This window comes from Papaver somniferum, unplaced genomic scaffold, assembly GCF_003573695.1.
Source record: "Papaver somniferum cultivar HN1 unplaced genomic scaffold, ASM357369v1 unplaced-scaffold_33, whole genome shotgun sequence".
NCBI lineage: Eukaryota > Viridiplantae > Streptophyta > Magnoliopsida > Ranunculales > Papaveraceae > Papaver > Papaver somniferum.
In genome coordinates this window covers 458476-483277 of record NW_020644373.1, presented here as the reverse complement: position 1 = coordinate 483277, position 24802 = coordinate 458476, and the positions used below count along the sequence as shown (strand labels likewise).

Here is a 24802-nt window from a genome sequence, read left to right as displayed (position 1 = left end):
ATCAAAATTAAAATTATGCTAATATCCTTTTTCTTCTTTGTCACGCCATAATATCATTCCTAAAGAAATATAATGATTTTTTAGGGTTGTTCAAGCTGCTTCTCACCCAGTTCAGCAACAACAACAAAACTCATTTTTAACGTGCCAAACGGACCATTGATGTATTGGTTGTACGACATTACATAACCGAAATGAAAGAATTTTGCAAATTTATACTTATTTACTTGAGAAAAAAAAGTCGCACGATTATTTTATAATGCATATATGGCATCATTCCGCACTTTTGTGTTTTTTTTCTTTTTGTCTGTGTCACTGCATCATTCACATTAGTGTAGGGTGTCTCTTACAACGAGGAACTCAAGAAAGACCTCACATTGGCAGTTAAAAAACATGTTTAATTTCTGAAGAAATATATATAATGCATTCTTTGATTACTTCTTCTTTAACGGGAAGCACTTCATATACTTTATAATATTTAAAGTTGGCAATTTATTTGATATTAATATTGTGTTCTTTTAGTGTCTCTAATATCATATATCGTTACAACGAGACATTGAGCGTGATTTTTCATTGAACACTTAACGCAAGTATATGATTTCTGAAGAAAGATATATTAGTGCATTTCCTTGATTACATCTTCTTTGACGGGAAGCACTTCATATACTTTGCACTATTTAGAGTTGGCGATCAATTTTATATTAATATCGTATTTTTTTAATGTCTCTAATGTCAGATATCGATACATCTACACAGTGAGCGTGATTTTTCAAGGTAGAGCCTGAAAGATCAGTTGAGTTGGTCGTTTAATTGATTCTTAACGCAAGTATATGATTTCTGAAGAAAGATATATGAGTGTATTTCCTTGATTACATCTTCTTTGACGGGAAGCACTATCTATGAAATAGTGTACAAAAGACGGGTCGTTCCACTGGGACTAAATAATTACTACTTTCAATTTACAGTAATTATGCTAACAAGATAATATGAATTGAGAAAATATAAATAAAACTACTAAGATAAAAATAAACTATCCAAAGTAAAGAAAACCGGAGTTTCAGAATCCACCAATTAATTATGTCAAACATTCAAAGCAATCTCTAAAAATATTCATAATGTAACTCAAGACAATATGAAACTCAATCTCATGTCTCGGGATATATAACCGTTAAAACATATCACAACTTTCGTTAGGGAATTTGAGGAAGTTTGTAGTACTCTAAAAATTAAAAACCTAAGTGATGATGCGTCGAAACTTAGGCTATTCCCCTTTTCCTTAAAAGATAAAGCCAAATCTTGCCTGTATAGTTTGGACTCTGAGTCAATTGAAACCTATGACCAACTTACTTCTGCCTTTATACATAAGTTTTTCCCAAGGCATAAAACATCGTCTATTAGGACACAAATATGTAATTTTTCCCAACAAGAGGGAGAATCTTTATATAGGTACTTAGAAAGTTTCAATGACTTGATATCTCAATGTCCTCATCATGGTTTGGAGAAGGTTAGGTTAGTTCAGATCCTCTACGAGGGTTTAGATTATTCAACAACAACCATGGTTGAGTCCTTATGCACAGGTGGGTTTGAGAATAAAACTGTTGATGAAGCGATGACATTTTTGAATGAAATCGCCGATAAGACCCAACAATGGGAAAATAATAGGGAACCCCAGAAAACAATTCTTTTAAGTAGAGGAAATGTTAATAGGGTAGAACGATCTCATGAGTCAGATGCCAAAATATCAGCTATAGCCAAAAGGTTAGAAGCCTTAGAATTAGGTCATTCTAGTGGTAGTAGTGGAATAAATGAGCCTTTTTGGGAAGGCCATGCTGTTGAAGAGCAAGCCAATGCTCTTTATAACAACACTAGGTTTGATAACCGACAGAAGTTTGACCCATATTCAGAAACCTACAACCCTGGATGGAGAAACCATCCAAACCTTTCTTGGTCCAAGGGCCAGAATCAAGGTCAGTCTAGTAACGCTCAGGTTCCCCCAGGTTTTGGTTATACTAAGAATCCTTCAGCTTCGACACAGTTTCAGAACCCTTCGGATAAGAAGATTATGAGTTTAGAAGAGTCTCTTGCTTTGTTAACTCGTAACACTGTGCAGTTTCAACAATCTATTGCTCAAGGTTTAGAAAAAAATAAGAGAATAGGTCAGGCTAACTCTCAGTCTATTTCCGAGTTGAGAACCCAGGTTAGTCAGATAAATGAGTCTTTAAGAGAAAGAGGTAAGTTTCCTAGTCAGACTCAACCCAACCCTAGAGGAATTAGTGAAATAGGTGAAAGACCATCTGATCATGTGAATGCTATTAAAACCCTTAAGAGTGGTAGAGTGATAGACAACAAGGTTTCCATACCTGATAGTGAACATGCTGTAGTTCACCCTTCTGAACCAGAAACTGAGGAGACTGGTAGAGTCTCTAAAGAGACCAATGAGGGTCATATTGAGCCCGGCTTTGTCCCTAGAGCCCCATTCCCACAGCTGCTAGTTCCAACTAAGAGGGAGTCCAATTTTAATGATATATTGGAGGTTTTTAAACAGGTAACTATCAACCTTCCACTACTAGATGCAATTAAGCAGATTCCATCTTATGCCAAGTTTCTTAAGGATATGTGTATGCGAAAGCGAAAGCTTAACGTCCAGAAAAAAGCCTTTCTAGCTAGTCACGTGAGTTCTATTATTCAGAATACCACTACTCCTAAGTATAAAGACCCAGGGTCCCCTACCATTTCTTTCACAATAGGTAAATACCGTGTTGAGAAAGCGTTGCTTGACTTAGGAGATGGTGTGAACTTACTACCATATCATGTGTACCTTAAGCTAGGACTTGGTGAGATGAAACCTACCCAGATGACACTTCAGTTAGCTGATAGGTCCGTTAAAATTCCTCGTGGTATGATCGAGGATGTTCTCATAGAGGTTGACAAGTTTATTTATCCAGTAGATTTTGTTATCCTAGATACCCAACCTGTCCCTGACCCAGAGAACCAGATACCGATAATTTTAGGTCGCCCGTTTTTAGCTACATCCAATGCGATCATTAACTGTCGAAATGGTATTATGAAATTGTCTTTTGGTAATATGACTATTGAGCTGAACATTTTTAATATTAATAAGCTACCCTCTGAACTATATGACTCGAACATAGAAGAGGTGAACATGATAGGAACATTAGTCGAGGAGTCATTACCAAACACTTTGTTAGAAGATCCATTAGAGAAATTCCTAGCTCACTTTGGGATTGATTTTGATGATGATAATGTTATTAATGAGGTGAATGCTTTGTTAGATTCAACCCATTTGTTAGATACTAGTAATGGATGGAAACCTAAAGTTGAACCACTACCAGTTTCTAAGTCTACCCTAGTTCCTTCATTAGAAGAGCCTCCTAAGTTGGACCTAAAACCATTGCCAGATTCCCTGAAATATAGGTTTTTAGGCCCGTCTGAGACTTTACCTGTGATTATTTCATCCGTCTTGGATAGTGACCAGGAAAGTAGGATAGTAACCGTCCTTCAAAACAACAAGGAAGCTTTAGGGTGGACCATAGCTGACATTAAGGGTATAAGTCCCACTGTTTGTATGCATCAGATCTATTTAGAGAGTGATACCAAACCTTCTAGGGAGATGCAACGTCAACTAAACCCTAATACGAAAGAGGTAGTTCGAAACGAGGTCCTTAAGTTGTTAGATGCAGGCATTATCTACCCCATTTCAGACAGTAAGTGGGTCAGCCCCGTTCAGGTTGTACCCAAGAAATCCGGTATTACTGTAGTCCAGAATGATAACAATGAGTTAATCCCGACCCGAGTGACCAAGGGTTGGAGTGTTTGTATTGACTATAGGAAATTGAACAAGGTCACTAGGAAGGACCACTTTCCCCTTCCCTTCATCGACCAGATGCTAGAGAGATTATCTGAACATAGTCACTACTGCTTTTTAGATGGCTACTCTGGATATAATCAGATCGTTATTGCCCCAGAAGACCAGGAGAAAACCACTTTTACCTGTCCCTTTGGTACCTTTGCGTATAGACGCATGCCTTTCGGGCTTTGTAATGCCCCTGCGACTTTTCAACATTGCATGATGAGCATATTTTCTGACATGGTAGAACGGTTCTTAGAGGTCTTTCGTCTTTCGATGAGTGCTTGCATCATTTGTAACCAGTGTTGACTAGGTGTAAGGAAAAAAATTTAGTGCTTAATTAGGAGAAATGTCACTTCATGGTTCGTTCAGGAATTGTTTTAGGGCATATCGTATCTTCTAAGGTATAGAGGTCGATAAAGCCAAAGTTGACCTTATTAAGACTTTACAGTTCCCAAAAACCGTAAGAGATATTAGGTCATTCTTAGGGCATGCAGGTTTTTATCGTCGATTCATTAAGAATTTTAGCCTAATTTCTAGACCTCTTTGCAATTTGCTTGCAAAAGATGTTAAGTTTGTCTTTGACGATGCTTGTTTAGAGGCTTTTGAGAAGCTTAAGAATTTACTCACTACCACCCCCATAGTCCAGGCACCCAACTGGAACCTACCCTTTGAGATCATGTGTGATGCTTCAGATTATGCTATTGGTGTTGTGCTAGGTCAGCGAGAAAACAAATTACTTCATGCGATTTACTATGCTAGCAAAACTCTGAATGATGCCCAGTTGAACTATACCACTACCGAGAAGGAACTTTTAGCCATTGTGTTTTCCTTAGACAAGTTTAGACCCTATCTCCTAGGTTCTAAGATCATCATATATACTGATCATGCTGCTTTGAAATATCTTTTGTCTAAGAAGAATACAAAACCTAGATTGATTAGGTGGATCCTTTTGTTGCAAGAGTTTTCTCCAGACATTAGAGACAAAAAGGGTGCCGAAAATGTTGTAGCAGACCACTTGTCTAGGCTAGTTGTTAGTTCCCCTGATGATTCCCTTCCTATAAGGGATAGCTTTCCTGATGAATAATTGTTCTTTGTTACCCAATTACCTTGGTATGCGAATATAGTGAACTATCTTGTTACTGGTCGAATGCCCCAACATTGGGGTAAACAAGATTGTTCTAGGTTTTTAGCTGAGGTTAAGCACTTCTTTTGGGATGATCCTTATTTGTTTAAGTATTGTCCAGACCAGATTATTAGGATATGTATACCTAAGGGTGACCAGTCCATTATTATTTCCTTTTTTCATGATCATGCTTGTGGGGGTCACTTTAGTGCTAAGAAAATCGTTGCTAATATATTGCAGTGTGGATTCTATTGTCCTTCGTTGTTTAAAGACTCCCACAATTATTGTGTGACTTGTGAACGTTGCTAGAAATTAGGAACCATTTCCCGTAGGAACATGATGCCCTTGCACCCTATTTTAGTTGTGGAGGTCTTTGACGTGTGGGGTATTGACTTTATGGGTCTGTTTCCTAATTCTTTTGGTAACTTATACATCCTTGTCGCTGTAGACTATGTCTCTAAGTGGATTGAGGAGGCTGCGTGTAAAACCAATGACCATGGGGTTGTGATTGAGTTATTGAAAAATAATATACTTACACGTCTTTGTACACCGCGAGCTATAATTAGTGACGGAGGGTTGCACTTTTGTAATGGACCTTTTAGGCTTTTGATGAAAAAATATGGTATTACACATAAGGTAGCTACCCCGTATCATCCACAGACTAGTGGTCAGGTAGAAGTTTCCAATAGGGAGATGAAACGTATATTAGAGAAAACAGTTAATCCTAATCGGAAAGACTGGTCGTCTAGGCTTACCGATGCCTTATGGGCTTACCGTACTGCGTTTAAGACCCCCATTGGAATGTCGCCTTATCGGATTGTTTATGGAAAGGCATGTCACTTACCTGTTGAGTTAGAACATAGAGCTTATTGGGCTGTTAAGCAACTAATTTTTTCGCTCGACAAGGCAGGAGCCCATAGGAAACTCCAGCTCAATGAGTTGTAAGAGATTCGTAGAGATGCATACGATAGTGTTAAGGAGTATAAGAACAAAATGAAACTTGTGCATGATAGAAATATCTTAAGAAAGTCATTTTCTCCAGGTCAAAAATTTCTTCTGTATGATACCCGCTTGCATTTTTCCCCTGGGAAGTTACGTTGTCGGTGGACGGGTCCTTTTATTGTTCGCACTGTCTTTCCTTATGGAGCTGTTGAGATCGAGACACCGGATGGTAGTAGTTCTTCGAAGGTTAATGGTTAGAGATTGAAACCCTTTTTAGATCCCTTTCCTACAGATGATATTGAGGAGGTCCCTATGGAGGACCCTTGACCATCGAGGCGATTGTATGTTGTATATTAGTTTATGATTTCTCTCTTCACCCAGGTACTATCTTTCCGACTTCTCTCTTTACTAATTCCTCATGTTACTTTACTGTTTGGTATTTCTCTTTCATTACAAACATTGAGGACAATGTTAGATTTAAGTTTGGGGGTGGGGAAGAAACTTTTTGTTAACTTTTAGTTGCAATAATAAACTCCAGAGCCTAGAAATTTATGCTTATTAAGGTTGGCACTAACCAATCTAAGTGGATGGAAACATCTTGGTTGTAGGAGTTGAGCAACCAATCTGATTAGATGGAAACATCTAAAGAGTCTATTCATAAAAGCACATAGCTCAGGTGTTAGAATTTAAAAAAAAAATGGTAGTTTCGTCATATCTCGTTGAATCCTAATACTTCTGTTTTTATTTTTTAAGTGATTTGGTGGCGCACACGATTCAAGTTGTTACCTTTGCTAGGGTGGAATAGAGTGATTGAGATACCATCAAAAAAAAAGAGAAAAAAAAAGAGAAAAAAAATGAGACCAGACCATTAGACCAAACGGAATAAATTCAATAAAGTCGACCACTGGTGCCCTTGTATATGCCAGTTGTGTTGACCTAGAGTTAGGTTCATCGACCACTAGTCCCCTTGTATATGCCAGTTGTGTTGATATTAGTCAGACCGGTATCTCAGTCCATTAGGATATGATCATCTTGGCAGAGGCCTTCAGACAGATATGGGAAACACCGTTCACTTTAACCATCTATTTTTCTCTTTGTCCATCTTCATAATCTTTCCATATGATTGGTTGACTCCAGTTATGATGTCTAGAAACTATCTGAGTAGAGCTCTGTCACTTATATATGAATTATAGTATGCTGAGTGCAAACTCGTGTACATCAATTGGAAATTCGCATCAGGGTACTTCCTCCTATAGTCAATGTTTGTATGCCAACCAAGGAGATTCTTTAGTGCCTTCCAAGGTTCTGCGTAGATAGCTAGGGTCTGGAGTAATGGTTTTGTGGGTACACCTCTGGCAAACCCTCCGGAGACAACACTCCTCCGCTAGGGCCACCTAGCGGTTTAACGGCTTGCTGCACGTGCTAAGTGTAGTCATTTTATATTGGATTTGCTCGAGGACTAGCAAATAATAAGTTTGGGGGTATTTGATAGACACATTTTTGTGTCTGAATTGTCCTCGGTGTCTCTATTTCTAGTGCTTAATTTTTTACTTATTATGGTGTTTTTATGTTTGTGTAGGTGTTTTTGGAGAAATACACTTGTGCGGAAAAAGTTGCTCAAAAAGTGCTATTTGGACACCTGGAGGACATTTGCTATACGGACCCCAGATTTGGCTAAGAGACACCCAAGGTTATGCGTAGCCCAAATTCATCCTCAGCACCCAAATTTGTCCTCAGCACCCATCTGCTATTCGCACCCCAATTCAGGATAGGGGGACACCCCTTCTTCTTCAGTTTGAAAACGTGTTTTGGCGGGAAATATTGCCAGTGAAGAACATAATTTTGATTCGATTTCTAGACATCTTAGGAAGAGATTCAATGGCTGTTATTCATGGGGATTATTTTATGGAGCGTAACAGACATGGTATGATTGATATTTTCGGTTAAAATTGGCTACAATCTCGTGTGGAAGAAAACAGAGGAGTGAACAAAACACGGTTTTTCTGGTTGATGTGGCGTGAAGATATCAGCCCTGCACGGGTATACAGCCTTGTAAACATACTTTGGAGCGTGTAAGGAGTGCGTTTGGATCAAATCAAGGCTCGGAAGTTAAAAAAAAAATATTCCCGAGAATATTTTCCTTAATGCCGAGTAATGAAGAATCATTCACAGTTATGAAGGAGATTTCTTATGCATGACAGGCTATAAAAGGTGTAGAGGATCAGTAGAGCGGGGGACGAAGAGTTTGGGAGAGGCGGAGAGCAACAACAGAAGAGAAAAAAATCGCACCAGAGAACCACCATTTCTGCTGCTGCTGAAGAACACGAAGAACAAAAGACCACCAGAGACAGTCATTCATGCTACAGTGACAACGACAGCCACACGAGGGTCGAAGAGATACAACAACAGTAGTTCCTTTTCATCGTTCTTTGTAACAGTGTTTTGCAACAATTATAAATGTTGCAAACACCCGATTTTCATTATTTTCTCTCCATTTCATCTTTGTAAACAAATCTTGAGCATGAATCAATATTTTGAGCAAGTTTATACAATGATGAGCTAAACTCATCCTCTGGGGCGACGAAGGAAGTTATTTCGCCAATGAAATGTGGTAATCTCTATTTTATTTAATTTATGCAATTATGATATGATTATTTGCCTTGATAAATAAATAGATAAAATGGTTTTTGTTAAACAATTGTTATTTCAATTGATGGAGCATGCTAGCCTAGGGTTTTGATGTCCCATACTTTCAATTTACAATTGTTATTTCTAAAAAATCAACTTTTGCAATATTAAGAATCAACTTGAATGAAGGATTTGCATAATTATAATTAGAAAATATAAATCACTTTGATATTGGTAATTAGTGGAATCCATAGCCCCAGTCTTCTCCATATTTTTCATATCACTTTTATTTAAGTTTCCTATATTTTTTAATTAAAATTAAGTCTAAAATCTGCTTTCACAAGTCTTGAACGAATCTTATTACTACAACAACATTGAAAATCACATCAAGTTGCAGGTTTGAGTCGTTATTGGTAGTGCCAATAAAGGGACGACACTAGAGAGTCGTTTGGGTATACACCCCTCGACTATGACGACCCTTACACTGAGTTGTTCCATAGTGTGGATGATTCGACCACTTGGAGCAACAAACAGACAAATCAAAGGGTATAAGATGTTTACCTGATTGTTTTGAGCTTCGGACTCCTCATTTTGAGGGTTGGTTTCTTCATTTTGAGCAATTGTATCTTTATTTTCACCAAAAACACAAAATCTTCTCTTCTTATTCTCAACACACAAAAACACTACTTTCCCCCCCAAATTTTAACTCCTAAATCTGATTTTAATTTAAACAAACTAATTAGCTTAACTTAACAACTTAATTAACACTAATTATTTAGGGGTAGTTTGGACATTTAAAAAATATTGGGATAAGGATTAACCACAAATTGTTATTTCATGACCTTTTTTTTCTTGTAGTGTGAGGCCCCTAATTGTTTTTAGGGGCCCCCAATTAGATGAGCCACACAAAGAAAATTACACATCATTTTTTTGGTAGCGCATGGAGCCTAGCAACAAGTTGCACCCCAACGCCTTTTTGAATAATAACTTATTAGATAAAGAGTATTATATTAACTAGTTGAAATCCTAACAAGTTAAGCTCCAACAACGTACTACTACATTAATTGAACAGGTTGTCATGCTATCCTACCAGCGAGCCTCATGGATAGCCTATCCAAGGGATCCGAAGCGGATGGGGGCTGAGATTGTGCCACAAGGGAGGCAAGCTAACTCCACATTCCATGTTAATTCCATGTTATTATTATTATTATATAATAATAATAACATGAAACTAATTGGATAACTCTACCTTCGAGGGGGTGGGGAGTGAGATTGTTTATTATTATTATTATTATTATTATAAGGAGCCACTGATGGAATTTATTAGAAGACAAAAGACCGTGTAAATTACACGTTATTATTATTATTATTATTATTATTTTATTATTATTTTATTATTGGATAACGATTATTACATGAAACTAGTTGGAATCCTAACAAGCTAAGCTCCAACGACATACTACTGCATCAATTGAACAGGTTGTTGTGCTAGTCTACCAGCGAGCCTCATGAGTTACATAGCTAAAGGAGCCGAAGCGGGTGGGGGGCTGATATTTTGTCACAAGGGGGAAAAACTAACTCTACCTTCCATATTAATTTCTGCAATATTACGACATTGGTGGCTCGAACCTGGGAACTCCTGGAACGCATGAAACTTTGGGGAACGAGGATGACCAGCTGAGCTAGGTACCCGTTCATCCCCCCCCATTTGCTTTATTATTATTATTATTAATCAAAATCAATATTACAAGATATGGTGGGTAGCCTAGCAACAAGTTGGGCACCAACACCTTTTTGAATAACAATCCCTAACCTATGAAAAAGAGAATTGCCTATCTTAAAGTTTGGCATCATGTCCTGCCATGCAATTCCTTATTATTATTATTATTATTATTATTATTATGAAAGGGGGCCACTGAGGCATTTATTAAGCAAACCAAAAGAGAAAACTACAATGACTTTGTTGGGAGTCGCGCAACAATTTGCGCACCAACACCTTTCTGAATAATAATACCTAGCCTATGAAATAGAATACTGCCTAGATGATTATTCACATCGTGATCTGCCATACAGTTCCTCAATCTCTTCACGAAATCAATGACGTCGTATCCTAGTTCCCCTAAGGTTGAAAATGCTAACACACCGAAACTGTACCCATGAGCGGAACATATATCAGCATACTTGTTACGCTTGCGGGTAATAGCGGCTGAAATAGCATATCCTGGGGTGAAACTTCGGTTACCCCCTTTAGAAAATGGGGAGATGCCCGTGACGTCGAAACATATGTCGCGTCCATTTTCCCAATTATAGACCATGATATCTGCTGGTTTGAGAGGAGTGTTCCTGTTTGTTGTGAGGCCAAGTGCGACTTCTTTCCTTGCTGCAACTCCAGCTTTGTAACATAATTCCGCAAAGAGATCTCTTACCATATCGTGTCGATATTTCAGACCAACCTCACTAGCACAGTGGATGGCGTGATCCCCGAACCGATCCATGGCTCTTTTGCAGCAAGAACAAATGCTATCGTCGTCGAAAATAGGAATCCCAAGACGGTATTGTAGCACTGCCCTGAATTGACGCGGCCCAATGGACTGATTCAAACCCTGAATGGGAACATCCTTAAGGTAGTCTTGTGCGTGTGCTTTCTTGTTGCACTGCCATAGAATGGCATCCCGTTCTGACATGGTATAAGTGGTTGATATAGTTTTCATAACAACCTCAAAATAACACTTCGCCAGGAGGTGCATAGGCTGGGGGGCGAAGCCTCTGATGTTGAAAGAAGAAGTAGATAAACCACAAAATTGCATGAAAGAAGCAACTGCACTATGAAAGTTAGGGCCGAGATCAGTTGAAATATGTAGGAGTTTTCTTTGCAGGTGTTCGGTTTGATAGCAGGAGGCGATGTAGCAGTATTGGATGGTGTCTGCCATAGAATAAACTCCCAGACCTCCACAATTGATAGGTAAGGTAGCTATGCTCTGTTGCAGTTGTCCAAAGCCTGGACCATCAGCAGTGATTATATACTGCAGGAACTGAATAAGGTGTTGATCAAAACGTATCTGTGCAGCCTGCATGACTTGGGGCCGTGTTGTACGCATAGAAAAATACAATTTGGAGACACCAGCACAATTACGGAGGAGTAGCAGCTCACTCTGGGGGTGTTTTAACTTTTTGATGCAGTCCATCAGGTGTATAGTTTTGTTGACCCTAGCCATGATTGTGTCGCTGCAGTATTGGTCATTTAAGATGACAGGTCCTCCCAATAAGCGCACACCATCAGAAGGTCTGCAAATCTCTGCCGGAAAAGCAGCTCTACTTCTGGGGTCTGAGTTAGGCCAAAAAACTTCAGTTTTTCGAATGTTTAAATCCAAACCTCTTGCAGGTCCATCAGCTTGTATGATCTGTAGTGCTTTATCCACTTCCAAGGTATCCCCAATTAATATACCGTCATCTAAATACCATGCATTGAGGTCCAAAGAACACTGCGATGCTATTTTACAAACAAGAGGATGTAGTGCCAAAGAGAAGAGTAGGGGACCAAGAGGGTCTCCTTGTTGAACTCCTTGTGCGGAAGACAAGGTGAACTCATTGTAATATAATTTGGCAGGTTTTGCATAGCAAAATTCTACCCACTTCGATATACTTGGGCATTTCGCACGAACCTCATTGATTATGACAGTTCTATTGACCACATTAAAGGTATTAGAAAAATCGACTAGTAGCATAGTCAAGTTGTCATGGGTACCTTTCAGTTCCAATAGTCGATTTGCAGAGTGTAGTATACCTTCACCACCACATGGAATGCCCACTCCGAATTGATGTTTACCAAGGTATGCCGTCATGTCTTGAAGTACCGCTGTAGCAGCTAATTTGGAGCATAATCTCCTCCAGATTGTACCCACTGCAATCGGTCGAAGGCCTCCACCAGGCTTAAGCAATGGGGTTAACGGTGCACTCGCTATGTATTGGCCAAGGGATGATGGGTATTTACCAGCAAGCCACAGGTTAACAACTCCTGTTATGGAAACAAGAAGTTCATCCGAGACTGCTGATGCTGCTCCACTGGTTGCGTCTAACAGATGTTGGGCACGAAGACCATCAAGGCCGCACGACGTTCCCTTCGGGAAGCTTTTAAAGGCCTTCAGCACAGCTTGGAAATCTACAGATATTGCAGCAGAGTTGGGGTCCTCATGAGGTATAATAGGTGGCCGTACTTGAGGGTGTTTTTGTTGTAATTCATGGAGTGTGTCAGGATTTGCAGGGGCTACTCCATTGGATGATAGAATACGTATAGCAGCGGTATAATGACCAAATTGAAGCTTCTTATGACATGCCTCAATATTGGTTTTGGGTTTCTTCCGCAAGGGTTGTTTACGTTGCTGCAGTATGGCTTCATCTTGTGTTGCCTTTTCAAGTAATTGATGGACAATACTGACACATCCATTCGACTCACTCCATTTCAGTAGGCTTTGATTAATTGCTGCAATTTGCAGTTTCTTCCGTGTAAGTGATCTCTCTTCACTGGCATTGTTGGGCAGATATAGATTAAGTGTGCAAATGGGTAGTAACAGTAACTGTAACCACACAGTAAGGTCCTCAGGTTTAGCAAGCACTTTGTCAAGTGATGTTTTCAATGCCTTCGGGAAGTTCAATCTACAAGGTGGTGGAATATTGGCAGTTCTGGTGAAACGTTTCTGATACACCAGATCAAGCAGTTCAAGGGACAAACCTGGAGATTCATCCTGCACTGCAGAGACATCCACCACAGGGGGGGCATATTCAGAAGGCTTATCTATTCCATGAATTAAAAATTCCGCATGTCTGCCATTGTAGGGACCTATTAGGATATTGCCATTATTTGGACGACAAGCACGCTTCCAGGACTGCACTTTCATACAATCACCACACAACCACATCTGTAATTGTAGGAGTAATCTTTCCCAGGCATTGTACATATTATTATTAGTACGAATCATTTCTTTGCATACTGTTAATCGCGCTTTAGATGGCCAATGTTGATCACGAATATGCCGGATGATAGAGGTTTTAACATAACCTCTGCTGTTATACCCATCCATACAATCGTCAAAGTGTTTTGAAAGGACAATGTACCAAAACGCCATCTGGTGAATCGACAGTTTCATCAGTGTCTGAGAGGGATTGATCTTCAGAAGATGATAGATTCCTTGTTCTTGGCGTTGCAGAAACCTTAGTAACTGCAATAACCGCTCGATAATCTTCTGAAAAATTCGTAAGCCTGCACACAAGCGGTATCAATCTGTAGGGGAAAACGTGAGGGATCGAATGATATACAGGTTGAGTAGATTTTAGGCTGCTAGATTGTAGGAGGGAGAAAAGATAATTCTCGGCTTTCAATCACCGGAATTTTTCGCCAGAGCCGCTCCTTATTATTATTATTATTATTATTATTATTATTGGATAACGATTATTACATGAAACTAGTTGGAAACCTAACAAGCTAAGCTCCAATGACGTACCACTACATTAATTGAACAGGTTGTCGTGCTAGCCTACCAGCGAGCCTCATGAGGACCAGCCAAGGGAGCGGAAGCGGAAAGAGGGGCTGATTATGTGGCAAGGGGGGCAAGCTAACTCTACCTTCCATGTCAAATTCTGCAATAGTGCGCCATCGGGGACTCGAACCTGTGACCTCCTGGAGCGGATGAGGGGCTGATTACTATTATTTTTTTTATTTCTTTTAAAGATTTTCTTTTATTAGATAAAGAGTATTACATTAACTAGTTGGAAGCCTAACAAGCTAATCTCCAACAACGTACTACTACATTAATTGAACAGGTTGCCGTACTAGTCTACCATCGAGCCTTATGCGTAACCTATCCAAAGGAGCCGAAGCGTATGGGGGGATGAGATTGTATCAAAAGGGGGGAAAGCTAACTCTACCTTCCATGTTAATTCCTGCAATATTACGCCATTGGGGACTCGAACCTTGGACCTCCTGGAGCGCATGAAACTTTGGGAAACGGGCATGACCAGCTGAGCTAGGTGCTCGTTTTTATTTATTATTATTAAAAAAGAAATCAAATATCTTTTTGTATATGAATGGAAGGGAGTCGCGCAACAATATGCGCCCCAACCCCTTTTTGAATAATAATACCTAACCTATGAAAAAGAGAAAACCTTGTTTTGCTGTTAACAACACGACTATCCATACAATTCTTCAATCTTTTCAACAAGACAACAAAATCATCACCTAATTCACCCAAGTTTGTGAAAGCTAAAACACCAAAGCCGTATCCATGAGACGAGCATTTGTCCGCATATTTGTTCCTCTTACGAGTAATAGCAGCCGAAATATCTTGACCTGGCATGTAACTACGGTTCCCGCCTTTAGAGAACGGCGAAACACCGGTAACATCGAAGCATACATTCTGGCCATTCTCCCAATTATAAATCATAATATCGGCTGGTCTAAGAGGAGTATTCGTATCAGATAGAAAACCAAATGGGGATTCTTTTCTGGCAGCAATATTAGATTTATAACATATATCGGCAAGCAAGTCTCTTACCATATCATGTCGGAATTTCTGACCAACCTCACTGGCGCAGTGAATAACATGGTCACCAAACTGATCCATAACTCTTTTACAACAGGGTCACGTACTGTCCTCAACAAAAAGAGGGATTCCCAACCTGTATTGTAGCACAAACCTGAAATGACGCGGCCCAATGGCTTGGTTAAGTCCAGAAATGGGAATGGACTTAAGATAATCTTGCAATGAGGTAGTCTGTTGCTTTTCCATAGAATTGAGTAACGTTCTGATAAGGTGAAGGTGTTTTTGATATTATTCTTAACAACATCAAAGAAATGAACTGCCAGTAGGTGCATGGGCTGTGGGGCAGTTTCTTGGATATTGAAAGTAGAAGAAGATAAACCACAAACTTACATATATTGATCCAAAGAAATCTGGAAGTTAGGACTCAAGCCAGATGTGCCATGTAAAATGGTATTTTGTAGGTGTGAAGTTTGAAAGCAAGAATCTAGGTAGCAGTATTGAATTGTATCTTCCACTGTATAAACACCCAAGCCACCATCTTTCATAGGAAGCGTGGCAATGCATTGTTGAAGTGGTCCAAAACCAGGGCCATCACCGGTGATCAAGTATCTCAAGAAAAGGAACATATATTGATCATACTGAATTTGAGCAGACTGCATAAATTGAGGGTTACTGGTGCGCATTGTGAAATATAGTTTGGAAAATCCAGCACAATTACGCAGTAATAAAAGCTCACCCTGTGGATCTTTAAGTTTTTTGATTGTATTCATAAGATGTGTAGTTTTCCAACTCTATAAATGACTGTGTCACTGAAGAATTGGGCATCCAAACTTACCGGTCCACCCAATAATTTGACCCCTCCAACTGGCCTACCAATACCATTCGGAAAAACATCTTATGCTATACTCCAAAGGTCCGTAGTTGGCCAAAAAACTTCTGTTTTATTAATGTTCAAAACCAGCCCCTTGCCTGCACCTTCACCTTGAATAATCTTCAAAGCATTGGAAACTTCCATGGTGTCACCGATAATAGTTCCATCATCCAAGTACAATGCATGAAGGTTTAAAGTGAATTGCGACTGAATTTTACAAACAAGTGGGTGTAAAACTAATGAGAAGAGTAAAAGGCCAAGAGGATCACCTTGTTGAACTCCTTTGGCAGATGAGAGAGTGAATTCATTGTAGTACAGCTTAGCAGGCCTGGCGTAGCAGAACTCCACCCATTTGGAGATGCTTGGGCATTTGTATCGTATCTTATTGATCGTAACAGTTCTATCCACAAGGTTAAAAGCATTGGTAAAATCCACAAGCAACATAGTGAGGTTATCTTGTTTACCTTTAAGCTCTAACAATTTGTTGATAGAGTGTAAAATTCCCTCTTCACCACATGGAATTCCTACACCGAATTGGTGATTGCCTAGGTATGCAGTCATGTCTTTTATCACAGAAGATGCAGCGAGTTTCGAGAACAACCTCCTCCAAATAGTTCCAACTGCTATTAGCCTAATACCTCCTCCGAGCTTATTCATTGGATTCAAGGGAGCACTCACTATGTATTCGCCTAAAACAGGTGGGCAATGTCCAGAAAGCATAGATTTACAACTCATGTGATGGACCGAAGAAGTTCTTCTGCGACATCGGCAGCAACTCCACTTGTTACGTCTAGTAAGTGCTGAGCCCTAAGGTCATCCCTTCTACAGGATGTTCCTTTAGGGAAGCTTGTTATAGCTTTCACAACTGATGGAACATCCACAAAGACTGCAGCAGCATCTATGTTATCTGAAGGTATGACAGGAGGTGGTGTTGATGGATGGTTGTGTTGTAGTTCATAAAATGTATTAGCAGTAGATGGCGCAACCCCATTTGAAGAGAGAATACGGATAGTGGCAGTGAACTGGCCTAAACTTAATTTCTTCTTACATGCCTCTACGTTAGTCTTGTGCTTCTTCGTCTTAGGGTGTTGTCGTTGTAGTTGATTTTTCTTAGTCAACTCCAATAATCTACGAACGATAGTGATGCATCCATTTGGTTGTCCCCATTCAATCAATGCCTGGTTAATTGCAGCAATTTGAAGCCTCTTCATTGTACCTGATCTCTCCTCGGAGGTGTTTTTTCTTATATAAAGGTTAAGTTAGAAGGATTAGCCAGTACATGTTCAAGTGTTGTTCTTAAAGTCCTGGAGAAGTTCAAACGACATGGTGGTGGGATACTGACAATTGTGATTATTTGCTTCTTATAAACTAGGTCAAGGAGATCCAAAGAAAGCCCCATCGATTCCTCAGAAGTCTCAGCCATATCGTTCACTGAAGAATCAACAACTGTTTCAGGTTTCTCAATACCATGTATGAGAAAATCAGCATTCCTGCCATTGAAGGGACCAATCAATATATCTCCATTATGAGGGCGACAAGGCCTTTTCCATGACTGCACTTTCAGACATTCACCACACAACCACATCTGTAATTGGTTAAGAAGTTTCTCCAAGCAACGTAAACTACTGCATTGGTGCATATCCTCTCTTTGCAAACTTCTTTTCCTTAAGTGATGGCCAGTGACGATCGTTTATGTGTCTAAGAATGGAAGTCTTTACATACCCCTTGCCATGGCAATCTTGACATTCATCAAAAAATTTGAAGGGGCAATGAGCCATGATATCATCAGATTCTTCATTATTATTATTATTATTATTATTATTATTATGAAAAGGGGCCACGAAGGCTTTTATTAAAAAAAAACACGAGAATATTTACAAATTTACTAGGATTTGGCTGGGAGACGTGCAACAAGTTGCGTCCCAATTCCTTTTTGAATAATAATACCTAACCTGTGAAAAAGAAAACTGCCCAAATTATTATTGACATCATGACTTTATTATTACTATTATTTATTTATTTTAATTATGAAAGGGAGCCAGCGAGGCCTTTATTAAGAAAAACAAAGTGAATTTACAAAGATTTGGCTAGAAGCCGCGCAATAAGTTGCGCCCCAATGTCTTTTTGAATAATAATACCTAGCCTATGGAAAAGAGAACTGCCCAAATTATTGTTAACATCATGAGTCGCCATGCAGTTCTTCAATCTCTTCAAAAAGGCAATAGTGTCATCCCCCAACTCTCCCAAGGTAGTAAATGCCAAAACACCGAAACTATATCCATGAGATGAACATAAATCAGCGTATTTATTTCGCTTACGGGTAACGCAGCAGAAATAGCATATCCAGGCGTGAAACTACGGTTTCCTCCTTTAGAAAATGGTGAAACATCTGTGACATCGAAACATATATCACGACCATTCTCCCAATTATAAACCATAATGTCCGCCGGTTTGAGAGGAGTACGTCTATCTGAGGAGATTCCCAGAGAAACTTCTTTCCTTGCTGCTACCCCGGCTTTATAACACAGCTCCGCGAGAAGGTCTCGTACCATATCATGCCGGTATTTCAGGCCAACTTCACTTGCACAGTGAATGGCATGATCTCTGAATCGATCCATAACCCTGTTACAGCAACAACAAAAGCTATCGTCTTTGAAAAGGGGTATGCCAAGTCTATATTGTAGTACAGATCTAAACTGGCGTGGTCCAATCGATCGATTGAGGACCTGAATAGGGACAACTTTAGGTAGTCTTGTGCATGAGGTTTCTTGTTGCATTGCCATAATATTGAGTCGCGTTCGGCTAAAGTGAAAGTGGTTGGAATACTCTTCGTAACGGCATCAAAGTAACACTTCGCCAGGTGATGCATTAGATGTGGGGAGATGTCACTTATGTTGAACGAGGAAGAGGATATACCACACACTTGTAGAAACTGATTCAACGCGCTCTGAAAGTGGGGGCTGGGTTCTGTCGTACCTTGTAAGATAATGTTCTGGAGATGTTTGGTTGGTGCACGTGATGCTACATAGCAATATTGAATGGTGACGGCCATAGTGTATACTCCAAAACCACTTTCCGAGATAGGCAGCGTAACCAATCGCTGTTGTAATGGTCCAATGCCGGCACCGTCTGTAGTAATCAGGTATCGTAGGAACTGTAAAAGATGTTGATCGAAACGAACTTGTGTTGCTTGCATGACCTGGGGTCGAGTGGTGCGCGTGGTAAAATACAACTTGGAGACTCCATCACAATTACGGAGAAGCAGAAGTTCACTTTGGGGGTCACATAGCTTTTTAACACAGTCCATCAGGTGAGTGGTTTTGTCGACCCTTGATAAGATAGTGTCACTGCAAAACTGGTCATCTAAACTAACAGGTCCCTCTAGCAGTCGTACACCACCAACTGGTCTGCTAATTTCAGGTGTAAAGACGTTACTTCTTGGGTCTGTAATAGGCCAAAAAGCTTCGGTCTTCCGGATATGCAAAAACAAACCACGAGATGGACCATCTTCTTATATAATCTTCAGCGCCTTGGCGTCCTCCAAAGTATCTCCTATTAATGTACCATCATCTAAGTACCAAGCATTGAGATCTAATGTGCATTGTGAAGCTATCTTGCATATAATCGGATGTAATGCCAACGAGAAGAGTAAGGGGCCGAGAGGGTCTCCTTGATGAACTCCTTGCGCTGAAGACAAGGTGAATTCATTGTAATAGAGTTTGGCTGGTATGACATAGCAAAACTCAACCCATTGCGAAATACTAGGACACTTGGCTCTTACTTCGTTGATCAAGACAGTTCTATTGACTATGTTAAAAGCGTTGGTGAAATCAATGAGTAACATAGTCATGTTATCTTGTGTGCCTTTCAACTCCAGCAATCGATTGGATGAATGCAAAATACCTTCACCTCCACAAGGAATTCCTACAGCGAACTGGTACGCTATCATATCCTTAAGTACGACTGATGCTGCTAACTTGGAACATAGCCTGCGCCATATTGTTCCCACCGCAATCGGACGTATGCCACCACCATGCTTAAGTAATGGAGTAAGCAGCGCGCTGGAAATATACTCCCTAAGGCAGGAGGGCAATTACCTGAGAGCCACAGATTAACTACGCCCGTGATGGACTGGAGAAGGTCGTCTGAGAGAGCAGCACCACCACCACTAGTTGCGTCCAATAAATTTTGGGCACGAAGGCCATCTCGACCACAAGATGTGCCTTTCGGAAAGCTTTTCAAGGCCTTTGTAACATCTTGGACCTCTACAGATATAGCAACATCGTTTGGGTTATCAGATGGTATAGTAGGAGGCCTAGCATGAGGGTGTTTCTGTTGAAGTTCATGGAGTGTGTCTGCATTTGATGGAGCAACACCGTTGGAAGACAGAATGCGGATAGCAGTAGTATAGTGACCAAAACTTAGTTTCTTTTCGCATGCTTCAACATTAGTCTTGTGTTGTTTCTTCCTCAGGGGCTGTTTGCGCTGTTGTTGACGTTGTTGGTTTTGTCGAACCACTTCAAGTAAGCGCTGAATGATAGTAACACACACATTAGGCTGTCCCCATTCGATTAAAGATTGGTTGATTGCTACGATTTGGAGTTTCTTCCTCGTGCTGGATCTCTCCTCAATGGCATTGTTAGGCACAAAAAATTCTAAGTGCAAATAGGAAGCAGTAACAATTGCAGCCATGGGGATAGTTCTTTAGGTTTGGCAAGCACTCTGTCAAGAGCAGTTTTCAGTGCTCTTGAGAAATTCAGTCTGCAAGGAGGTGGGATGCTAGCAGTTGTTGTGATTTTTTTCTGATAAACTAAATCAAGCAATTCTAGTGTAAGCCCATTAGGTTCATCAGAAATTTCTGTGTCAGAAACTACAGATTGAGAATTTGATGCCAGCGGTTTATCAATTCCATGAATTAAAAAATCATCATGCCTGCCATTAGAAGGGATTGTTAAGATATTACCATTATGGGGTCGACATGGACGCTTCCACGACTGCACCTTCATACACTCACCACACGACCACATCTGCAGTTGAGTTGACAATCTTTTCCATGTCAGATAAACAACAGGATTAGTGCGTATCCTTTATATTTGCATATAAGAGTGGTTTATTTTGAAGGCCAGTGTTGATCGCGTATATGGCGTAGAATTGAAGTTTTAACATATCCCCTGCCATTGACTCCGTTATGACAATCATCGAAATTTTTAAAAGGACATTGCACCAGCGTTCCATTTGATGATTCTGCATAGGGTTCATCAATCTCTTCAGTGTCAGTAAGGGTTTGATCCCGGGAAGAAGATGAACGTGTTGTTCTCGGCATTGCAGAAAACCCGTAATTACAATAACCGTCTAGAGATGTTGGATGTAGTTGGGGATTCAGCACAACTAAAGTATCAATCCAAGGTATAATGTCAGAACGGATAACGGAGCACAATCAAATACAAGGTACAATGTCAATGGAGGGCAACCTAGCAACAAGCTGGGAACCAACTCCTTTTTGAATTGCCACACCTAACCTATGAAATAAAAAGCTGGCTGAGCCACAATTTGAGTCGTTGTTGACAAAACAGTTTTTGAGTCTCTTCAAGAAAGAAAATTTGTCCTCTCCTAGCTTTCCTGAAGTGGTGAATGCCAAGATACCCAAATTGTATCCATGAGTCTCGCATGTAGCTAAGTATTTGTTGCGCTTATGGAGAACAGCTTTGGAGATAGCTTGACCTGGTGCAAAATATCGAAGATCGGTTGTGAAGGGAGAGATCACTGTGACATCAAAGCAAGTATCCTTTCCACCTTCCCAATTGTAAACTAACAAGTCAACAGGCAATAATGTGTTCCCACCAAATGTATTATTTTTTCTTATTATTATTATGAGGCATTTATTAAGAAAACCAATAGAGTAATTACAAAGATTTGGCTGGGAGTCGCGCTACAAATTGCGCCCCAACAAATTATTATTAGTAGTATTAGCAGTAACTCAATCACTTTATTTCATCCCGATAGTGGTAACAACTCGATGTGTGTGCCCCACCAAACCACTTAGTGAAACATAAATGCAAAAAATAAAACAAAAGGTAATAAGATGACTCCGAGATACGGTGAAAGTACCATGTTATTTCTAACACCTGAACTCTGTCCTTTTATGAATAAACTCTGTTTTTCGGTTCCTCAACTCCTACAACTAAGATGTTTCCATCCAATTAGATTGGCTAGTGTCATCCTGAATTGGCACAAGTTTCTAGGCTATAGAGTTTTTTTTTTTTTTTTGATATACAAGGAACCTTTTCATTAATGTAAATTCGAGGTTACAATGAGTTTAAGATCGAAAATAAGAGAATACAAAGTAACAAGAACATACCGTAAAAGTACAATACCGAGAAATCCGACAGTGAAAGAGAAGGATTAACGGAGTAAGACAAATATAAGTATGAATGAGATCCGATAAAATCGGAGGAAGAATGGTTTTTCTCGGAAGTAAATCCCAGCCATTTAGTTTGTTTTCTTATTTAAAAATATATGCCTCCAAAATATGAGTGATTTTCTCAAATCTCTTGTAAATAGTGATGAAGCTTTCGTCGTTGGAGAGCATCACTATCGATCTTAGAAACCAACCCAATAACCAAGAACCATCATTAAAGCGAAGATAAACCTCAAAAGAGTAGATAACACCACCATAATGATGTAGATAAGTAGAAAACATAATAAAAATTAAGCTAAAACCACTAACTAACCTAGAAAACAAGAAATAGTGAAGAAATCTGCTCAGATTCGGTCTAAAATGGATCAGATATGAGCAAAAAGGGGTTGTTCTTGATGGTTTTGTTGAAGAAGAAGAAGGAGTGAGAGAGGAGAGAGAGAAATCAAATTATACTATGGAGTTTATTTAATGCAACTAAATTTTTTCCCTCAAACTTAAATCTAACATTGTCCTCAATGTTCTAAAGATGAAATTAAAAGCACGAACAAGGAGAAATTGTTACCACTTTGAAGAAAATAAGGAAAAACATTACCGCATTGCATGAGCATGGGTTACCTCCCAAGAAAGTGTTAAGTTAAAGTCTTCGTCCAGACATCGGAAGAATTAGTCACACGTAAAATCATAAAGTAGTAGCCGGAACAACTGTGGGTCATCTGAATAAAATAATGTTACCACAAATGGAAGAAAAACTACAGCAGACCAAGAAAGTGAATCAACCAAATACACCCCTATCAATTTTTTATTTAAGACAATTATATCTAGTTGTGGTTCGGGTTCAGGTTCTATAAAAGGGTCTAGATAAAATATTTACATTGACTTAGTTTCCTCATAGACAGGATTCGAAGGATCAGGTTGTGGAGTCTGGAAAAACTCAAATAAAAACTTAGAAGCACATAATAATAACCTGAATAATTATGGATCCTCAAAGTCGGTCAGATTTGACTTACACAATTAACCATAATGGTGGTCATTCTTAAGTAAATGTGTCAATTCTAATCTCCTTGAATAGTTAGGTTTAGTCTCAAAACTTAATATGTGAAACATTTGAAATTTATAAGTTCCCATATTTTGAAGAAAAAAATTTGGTGGGAAAACAAAGTCGATCTTGGTACCATAGCTTGGGTTCACCATATCAACCAGAGGATAAGTTTCTATCAACTGAGTTTCTTTCTGGACATAATTAGGTTCAGGAAAACGTGCATGAAGATAGTCTCTTAAGATGGTTGAGGCCCATGATTCAAGTCCCAAGTTAGGGACATTTATAAGAGTCAAATGTAAATCACGGGGAGAATGATATTCACCCCCAAACCTAGAGTTGTCAATATCCTTGGATAAGTCACATTTTCCTTAATTTCTAAATTATCATATTTAGAAAAATGGTTTTATGTTTATTCTAGATTGTAATCAGGTGGTTCTACAGTTCTATAATCCTCAGTAGAGACTACTTTTTCTGAATCGCTGGACTTAAAACACTAATCTCAGGATAAACTCGTTCCTCTAAACTATCATTAGCTTCATAACAACAAGAATATAGTACTGATAGGTGTTGTAAAATACCTATATTTATATCTATTGTTTATGCTTTCTTTGCGACTTTCTTTTAAATTATGTATCTTATGATTGCTTTTGAGTTTATCAGGTGCAATGGAGTCATTATGACCAAAAGAATGAGAAAACATCCATTTAGACCTTAAAAGGCAAAGAGGTCAATTCACATGCGATCTATACTTGGAGTTGGCTAAGGTGCGCGAGAAAGAGGTGAAGAATGAACTGTCAGTTCCCAATAACTGACGGCTGAGTTGGATAGAGATTTAGGCAGTCGGTTATTCAGAACAGACAAGCCATATATGGACCCGGTAGCCTGTATCCAGCAGGTAGTGCCTTGAGTAATTCATATTACTACACTACCCTAAAATTCAGAGAATCCATAGCTCAATCATTGTTTCATATGAAATTGAGAAAGAGAGGAGTGAATGGCGGCATAGAAATTCAGAGACCAAATTGGGTATTAGATCTGCAGATCGAATTTGAAGAGAAACATGAGTTGCTCTCAATTGCTCTTGAGAATATGAATTAATGTTACTGAAGAACTAGGGTTTGAATAGAGATTACAATGGTTCTGGTAGTGAGTTAGAGCAGATTTAAAGTTAAGAATACAAGAAGAAGATGGATTTCTGGATCTTAAATGAAGACAGTGAATAAGGTATGTTTGATGGTTACATTTTAAGAGATGATGTTGATATCAAAAATCAGGTTACGGTTTTGAGTATGAATATCAATATTCTGTGGAGCACGTGTCACGGTTTTAGTGGTCGCACGTAAGATAACTTTATATCCCCCGCTATACACAGGAGCC

General features: G+C 39.3%; 1 pseudogene; it reads right to left on the bottom strand.

Annotated features, from left to right (window-relative positions):
- Nucleotides 1-1394: 1394 nt before the first annotated feature.
- LOC113342113 lies at nucleotides 1395-1494 on the bottom strand (annotated as a pseudogene).
- Nucleotides 1495-24802: the final 23308 nt, after the last annotated feature.